The sequence below is a fragment of the Hippopotamus amphibius genome, chromosome 2 (genome assembly GCF_030028045.1).
Source record: "Hippopotamus amphibius kiboko isolate mHipAmp2 chromosome 2, mHipAmp2.hap2, whole genome shotgun sequence".
NCBI lineage: Eukaryota > Metazoa > Chordata > Mammalia > Artiodactyla > Hippopotamidae > Hippopotamus > Hippopotamus amphibius.
The window spans coordinates 175,113,528-175,120,797 of NC_080187.1; the positions used below are offsets into that span (position 1 = coordinate 175,113,528).

Genomic DNA, 7,270 nt, shown 5'->3' on the forward strand with positions numbered 1-7,270 from the left:
CGACGCTCAGGGGTCGTGAGCACAAGGGCTGCGGGATCCTGTTCCCTGCTCCAGGGAGCGAGGCTGCCGCTCCCAGGCGCCTGCTGGCGAGAGTCGAGGAAGCCAGGCAATTTGGCCTCACGCAGGTGATCAGCTCCAGCTACTACCTGTTCGATGAGTGTGTCTCTTTTGTGGAACAGTTCGGAACGCGGGAAAGTTTGTATAGAACTGAGGTTTTTTTCCGCAGTTGGCAGAGGTTTTCAAAAGGTTGGGCTCGTCCGGGATTTGAACCCGGGACCTCTCGCACCCAAAGCGAGAATCATACCCCTAGACCAACGAGCCAAGCTGCTGATCGCTCCTGTACATTTTCCCTAAAGCTTACTTCTCTGTCAGCAATGGGCCGCCAGGTTTCTCTGGAGTGTTTTCTTTCTGTTGTGACATTTCCCTTTGGCTTTGCTTAGCTCTTCCGTCTTCAAGAAATCTCACGTCTGACTCTAGCCTCGCTAATTCTCGATCCACGTCCTGGACCCCTCGAGACGCCGGATGGGGTGAGGAGAGGCAGCTTTTCCTAAGTCAGGCCGCGTGTCTCAGCTCCCTCAAGCCCCGCCGGGAAGAGTCTAGCCTTGAGCTTCAGCCTGGAGGGAGCCTGGAGAGAACCGAGTTGGAGCCTGAGGACCCGAGATGGGTTCGATTGCAAGACTGCAGGGTCCTGAGCTCCAGGACAGACGCACAGGATGTGTGTCTGTCGGGCTGCTACTACTTCGCGAGAGTATAAAATCCTAGGGGCAGGACTGATGGGCATCAAAATACGGGGAGCCAGTATTTTGATCTGTTGGAGGTGAAGCAGTCTGGGGCGTGTTCGTGAAGTCCAGACCCCCGCAATTCCCCTGAATGAGAATCAAATGTTCCATCTCCCCACTTCTGCTCAAATTGTTTCCTCGGTCTGGAATTCTCTCTCCCCAGTCTCATCCCAACTCACGTCAAATCCTGTTCCTCCTTCCTGCTTCAGCTCAAAAAGTCTTTTGTGGAACTAGAAAAACCTATGCACAGCTGAATAAATTAAAAGGGCCTCCCCTTATGAATGTGTATGTGTGGAGTGAATGAAGATCTCAGTGGTTTGTCCCTCAGATTAGAGTCCCAAGGGCCGTAGGATATATTCTGTACCAACGAGTGGTCTTGGATTTCCAACCTTTGGACCTCAGGCAGCAACCTGAATTCAGCTAGAACATCAAACCCAGAATTTTTTAGTTGGTTGAAAGAGTGAGTGCATACTCCCCTTTTCACTGAGAACCGTGCCCAACGAGACCAACTTCTCAAGGATGTTACACTCGAAGTTCGTACACGTATGCCTCGTTTATCTTTGGGACGGGGTAAGGTCTGGAGAAAATGACTCCAGAAGACGGAAAACGATGTAAGAAACTAGAGAGCAATACCTCGCCGGGTGGTTGCTGCCCTAAAACGTCAACCCCACTCCTTCGCGCGGGAATCGAACCAGCGACCTAATAACCATACTGCGAAACTCTACAGTTCTCCGCCTTATCAGCTAAGCTATCGAAGGAAGCGCTAAATTACCTCATCTAGAATTCTATACTGCGGACATTGATAAACAGAGCTTCTAGCCTAACGGCCCACTAGTTGCTGGTGCATGGACACCACATAGCAGCCAGCTTAGGAGAAACTCATACATCCTCAGTTCTGCGGACAATCCCTCTAGAGATGGATTCTCCTCCTTCAGGGAGGAGCTTCCAAGCAGGACCAACCAGTCGGCTCTTCACAGGCGCACCTAGAGCCTATGCATCCCGAGGCCGCCCCGAACGGGGGTGATCTGGTCGCCCCCAGGCTGTTGTCTTCACGTAGCGCGCTGCCTGGGGCCTCCCTGGCGTGATGTGTGTCTAAAGTGGGAGCGGACACCCGGGCATCGAAGAACTAGGGGCAGCGGTGGTGGAACACACAATTCTGATCGCGCAACTGCTAGCCAAGGAGAAGGGCGGGCCTCGGAGCTCTGGCCTGGGCCTTTCTTTTCTTCATTTCCTGATCTCGTCTCCAAATCCAGGAGTTTGCACACGCAAGCTGCTCCTCTCTTCCGCTTACACGTCCACAGACTAGGGGAGGGAGAGGCTATGGTATATAATACATATGGCTAAGCCCAATATTGCTATGAGAACTGACTCTTGGAGAAACTATTTTAAGGTTTTCCAAAGAGGAAGCCACAGTTTCTTTGAGTCAATAACAAATTTAGTGATCCAAGTTCCGACCCTAATTTTCCCGCTGAGATACCTAAGAGTTCGAAAAACACTGAAACATGAAACCTTGTCGGACAGCCTACATTCTCCCGGACGCCTAATCGAGACAGCTGACGCCGGCTCTTCCCCTGTGGGGAGGGGATCTTGTTCGGGGCTCCAAACCTGCCCAGAGCGGGTGCTGAGGGCTCGATCCCACCTCTTTCCCCGCCGCCCTTATGCCCTTCTCCGGCTTCGGTCGCCCTCAGGGCTCTGGCTGCGGGTCTGCACAGCCAGGGCGTCCGCGGAGGGTGGCAGTACTTCCCGCAGTTTGTATCGGACTCCGCCGCAGTCAAGACAGCCAAAGCAGCACTTGCGCACTAGTATTGGAACCTAAGTGGAAGCGGTTCCGCTCGGGTGTTTACTTGGAATATCTGGACCCTAGAGAAAAGATACAAGTTAGCGGAATTTTCGCAGACGTTAAAGTTACCGAGGAGAGGTGGGTGGCTGGGAAGAAAGGTTTAAAAGCAGCTGCTATACAGCAGGCCCCAGCGAGATTTGAACTCGCGACCCCTGGTTTACAAGACCAGTGCTCTAACCCCTGAGCTATAGGGCCTGACGTACGAAAGTTCTCTCGCTTCGCTAGAAAAGGAAGGCTCTTATGCTGGGCCTTTATTTGAGTGTCTGTACCGGGCAAACAAAACATGGACGTCGTTTCAATCTATCTCCCAACTATTGGAACTCAGTTTGTAGGCTGTTGCGGGAGATAGCGCAATATGGGGAAGCGGTGACAGGAACTACCACTATTTTAAATTGCAGAAATCTGTCCTAACACCATCTAATGTTGTGAAAGCTTTCCCCCTCCGCGCTCTGCAGACTGTGAAAATTAAGAAGGGAAACTCTGCATAGCGTACGTTGCGACCGCAGACCTCTCAGACGAAACTCAGACATCCGCATTTGGTTTTCTCCTTGACTTAGGACATCCACCGACCGGCAACCGTCCCTCAAGTTCCTCAGACTAGGGACCTCTCTACAGCTCGAGTTTCAGCGCCAGAGCAGGCATTATTTAATTCTGTTTAATTCATCCCTTCATTCAATAAACATTAAGCTCCAATTCTGTGCTAGGCTGTGCACTTGGGATCGAGGCATCGAGATATGGTCTTTACTTTGAAGTCACTGGCATAGTCTTGTGGTATTAAAAAAACATTAGTTTTGGTGAAAGAGAACAATGAAAAGTAGCTGTGCCGGGTGTGAGGGGGCGGTGGACAGTGTCAAGGTTCCCAGACCTACAGAGTGTGCCATCACAGAGGCAGGCCTTCAGGAGGAGATGGGATTTGAAATGCGCTTTGAAGAAAGGTCAAGACTTATACAAGTTTGGGGCGGAGCGATCCCTGGTAGAGAAAAGTTTGTGAGCAAAGTTGGAGAGCAAAACCTAGGCATTGAGAGGGCCAAGGCAGAACACTGGCTAGGGAAGATGCCGGCCCTTGTGGAAGTGAGGGATTGTAAAACAGATTGGCAGGAGACTGAGAAATTACTGGAATGAAGTTACACCCTTTTAGAAGCTGACTACTGAGGGGCTTCCCTGGTGGCGCAGTGGCTAAGAACCCGCCTGCCACTGTAGGGTGACATGGTGTTCGAGCCCTGGGCTTGGGAGGATCCCACGTGCCTCGAGCAACTAAGACCTTGTGCCATAACTATTGGCCCCCGCTCTCCAAGCCGCCCCCCCCCCCCCCCCGCCGCCCCGGTGCAGCAAGGAACACTCAATAAATAAATAATTACTTAAAAATAAAATTAAAATTGAACAGTGAAAACTCAGATGCAGAATGAACCGAAGGGAAGATTGAAACCAGAGTCAAGGGGACATCAGAGACTAGCCTAGCCATGGTGCAGATCCTCAAACATAAAATGAAGGAGAGTAATAGTTATGGGACTGGAAAGGAAGGAAAAAATGAGAGAGGTAATAGGCAAGGGAGATTCTGCGAGATTCTGCTGAAGTTAGAGAAGTAGAGGTGAATGAAGACGAAATAAGAGACAATAAAGAGGAAAGAGGGAGGATTCTCAAATGTCATACTTTGACGAAGCAGTGTGATACTTACTGGAAAAAAAATCTAAAGGAGAGACGAGTATCTGGAGAAGGCAGAGGGGTGAAGAAGTGCTAGGATTTAGCTAGGATTTAGGTAGGCTGAATTTGAGGTGTGGGTGGAGGACATAAGAATTTATGATACATAGATAGCCAGTGGGAAGTTGTTGTATAACAAAGGGAGTTCAACTCGAGGATGTAAGATGCCTTAGAGGACTGGGACGGGGAGGGTGAGGGGGACTCTGGGACGGGGAGGGTGGGGGGGACTCGAGGGAGAGTTGGGGGGGAGTCGAGGGAGGGAGGGAATACGGGGATATGTGTATAAAAACAGATGATTGAACTTGGTGTACCCCCCCCAAAAAATAAATAAAATTAAAAAAAAAAGAATTTATGATACCCAGAATACTCTTGTGTCTAGAGTTCTGTACATTGATAGGTCAAGGTTAGATCAAATTACATAAGTTATTTATTGAGTCAGAGCTTCTTAGAGTTATGTGCTCTTGAAGGAAGATAGTACAAAGAGAAAACAGCAGACACCTGAACATGAGCTTTCTGAATAGCCCTGTTGCGGGCATTTGTCATACGAGTGTGTCCGACATTTTTTAAACATTTTCCTTAGTTTTTGTAATTTCACATATTATTATAAGTAACTCTGTCCTAGAAAACTTGCTTTCCCACCTTGCAGCTGAGAGTGAGCTTATGACCTAGGTCCACCAATCAGATGTATAGAGGGAAGATTTTGGTTTAGAAGTGTAAAACATGAGTAAATATCCCACAGGGAAGTCCTATATTTTTCCAATGGTGAAGGTGTCAGGTTCTTGGCTGTGGGATTTCTTAAATCTATAGATTGTTGTCTTTCTTCTGTTCTGGAAAATTCTCAGCCATTATTTTCTTAAATGTTGTTTTTCTCTGTTTTCCTTTCTCTGTTCATGAAACTGGAATTAAACATATATTAGACCTTCACACCCTGTCCTCCATCTCTTTTAACCTCTCTTCTGTATTTTCTGCCTTTTTTTTTTTTCTCTCCATGTTGCATTCTGGATTACATGCTCTTACTCAAAATTCACTAATTTTCTCTACTGTTGTGTTTAATCAGCTGTTAAATCTACCCACTGAGTAAACTGTAATTATAAATCGTAATTTTCAATTCTAGAAGTTCTATTTGTTTCTTTTTCAAAACTGCTAAGCCAAATTTTGTAATTTTCTATTCCTCGCAGATATCTGCCAGCTTTTTAAAAATCTCTTTAAACATACTATTTATAATTTTTAATATCTGTAACTGGTAATTCTGTATTATGCTGTTGCTTTAGTTGATTCTTACTCATGTCACATTGTTTCCATGTGTAACTGTTCATCTTTGAATGTGTAGTGCTCACTATCTTTGCAAAATTACATGAAGTGAATTTTTAATTAATTAATTTTTTTCTTTATTGGCTGCGTTGGGTCTTGTTGTGCATGGGCTTTCTGTAGTTTAGGAGAGCAGAGGTTACTCTTTGTTGCAGTGCACAGGCTTCTTATTGCGGTGGCTTCTCTTGTTGTGGAGCGTGGGTTCTACATGACCGGGCTTCAGTGGTTGTGGCATGTGGGCTCAGTAGTTGTGGCTCACAGGCTATAGAGCACAGGCTCAGTAGTTGTGGCACACGGGCTTAGTTGCTCCGCATACATGCAGTGAATTTTTGAGGTCAAGATGGTGTCTTCCTGGGGGAAAAAATGTATATATATAAAAAAAGTATATATATATATATTTTTTAAGTATGTATTATATATATATGTGGGTTTTGTTTCTCACATGTACCTGGACTATTATCAACCCAAGAGGACCCTTAAAAAAGTTCATGGCCAGATATTCCCTGGGCCTGCAAGATGATGTAAGTCCAAGCTGCAAATCTGACCTGTGGTTACCAGGAAAAGTTGAAAACTCATCCTTTCTATTTCCCCTTGCTAAGCTCAGCTGATTTCTGAGGAGCTCCACAACAATTATTGGAAGTAGAAGGTCAACTTTTTGTTCATCCTTATCTTGTGAGACTATCTCTTTGGGATCCCAACTTAATATGTGGGAGAGTGCCTTACTAGAATTTCCACTTTGAGTGGGTGCTGGATCTTGACATCTGTCCCTCTTTTTTCTCCCACCCAAATATGCTGCCAAAACTATAGCCCACTTTTGCAGTAGTAAACAAGTGTCTTAAGAGCTACAAAGATTAATGCTCTCAGATTCTATCTTTCCCTTAGATTCTGGCCTATTAGTTGCTTGTTATCATATCAGTACTTCATTACTTTTACGAAGATTTGATAAAATTTTATCCAATATTTTTATCATTTTTCCTCAAGGAAGTTGGTCCAAATTAATTAGCCCACAATTACTAGCAAAGAAATTAGAGTGGTGGGAGCTATAACATCAGTCATATTCTACCACATGGACTAAGAAGCAGAGAAAGCATTACTGTAGAAAGAGCATAAGGGAGAGAATGCCAAAGCACAAAAAAGAGAGTGGTGATAGTGAGAAAGGAAGCCTGGATACCTTCCAAGTCTCCAGTTATGGCCCATTCCAGAGGCCACTCTGGATTCCCTCTTGGAATCTATGAGACGTCCCTGAATTCTTACAGAAATCCTCCCTTTTTGTTTTAGCAAAAATTATTTTCAACTTAAAAGACTCCTAACTAACACTGAAGGTGTTAGTATGTGTCTCTCTACCTTATTGCTTTTATCTTCTAATATTTTGTTCAACATTCATCAAATGGCAGTTATATGTTGGCAATAGATTGCCCTGTACAGATCTTTGTTCTGGTCAGCTTGGTCCACTTATAATTCCCCAAATATAACTCACTCACACCTTTTCTAGTTGTGATCACGTGCCTATTATTTCTTCAGCTAGAATGATTTCCCATTTCTCTATACCTATCAAACATTACTTCTCCCGGAAAGACCATCTCAATGTTCTAATTCACCATGCCTTTGCTTTTTACCAAATAGATTTCATCTCTTTTCCCCTCTG

At 45.7% G+C, this 7,270-nt stretch overlaps 2 non-coding genes across 2 annotated transcripts; both read right to left on the bottom strand.

Moving 5' to 3' along the window:
* Window positions 1-249: 249 nt before the first annotated feature.
* TRNAP-UGG (transfer RNA proline (anticodon UGG)) lies at window positions 250-321 on the bottom strand. The gene has a single exon. It is a non-coding gene; the product is annotated as a tRNA-Pro (tRNA).
* A 2,420-nt stretch (window positions 322-2,741) lies between these two features.
* On the bottom strand, window positions 2,742-2,814 carry TRNAT-UGU (transfer RNA threonine (anticodon UGU)). The gene has a single exon. It is a non-coding gene; the product is annotated as a tRNA-Thr (tRNA).
* Window positions 2,815-7,270: the final 4,456 nt, after the last annotated feature.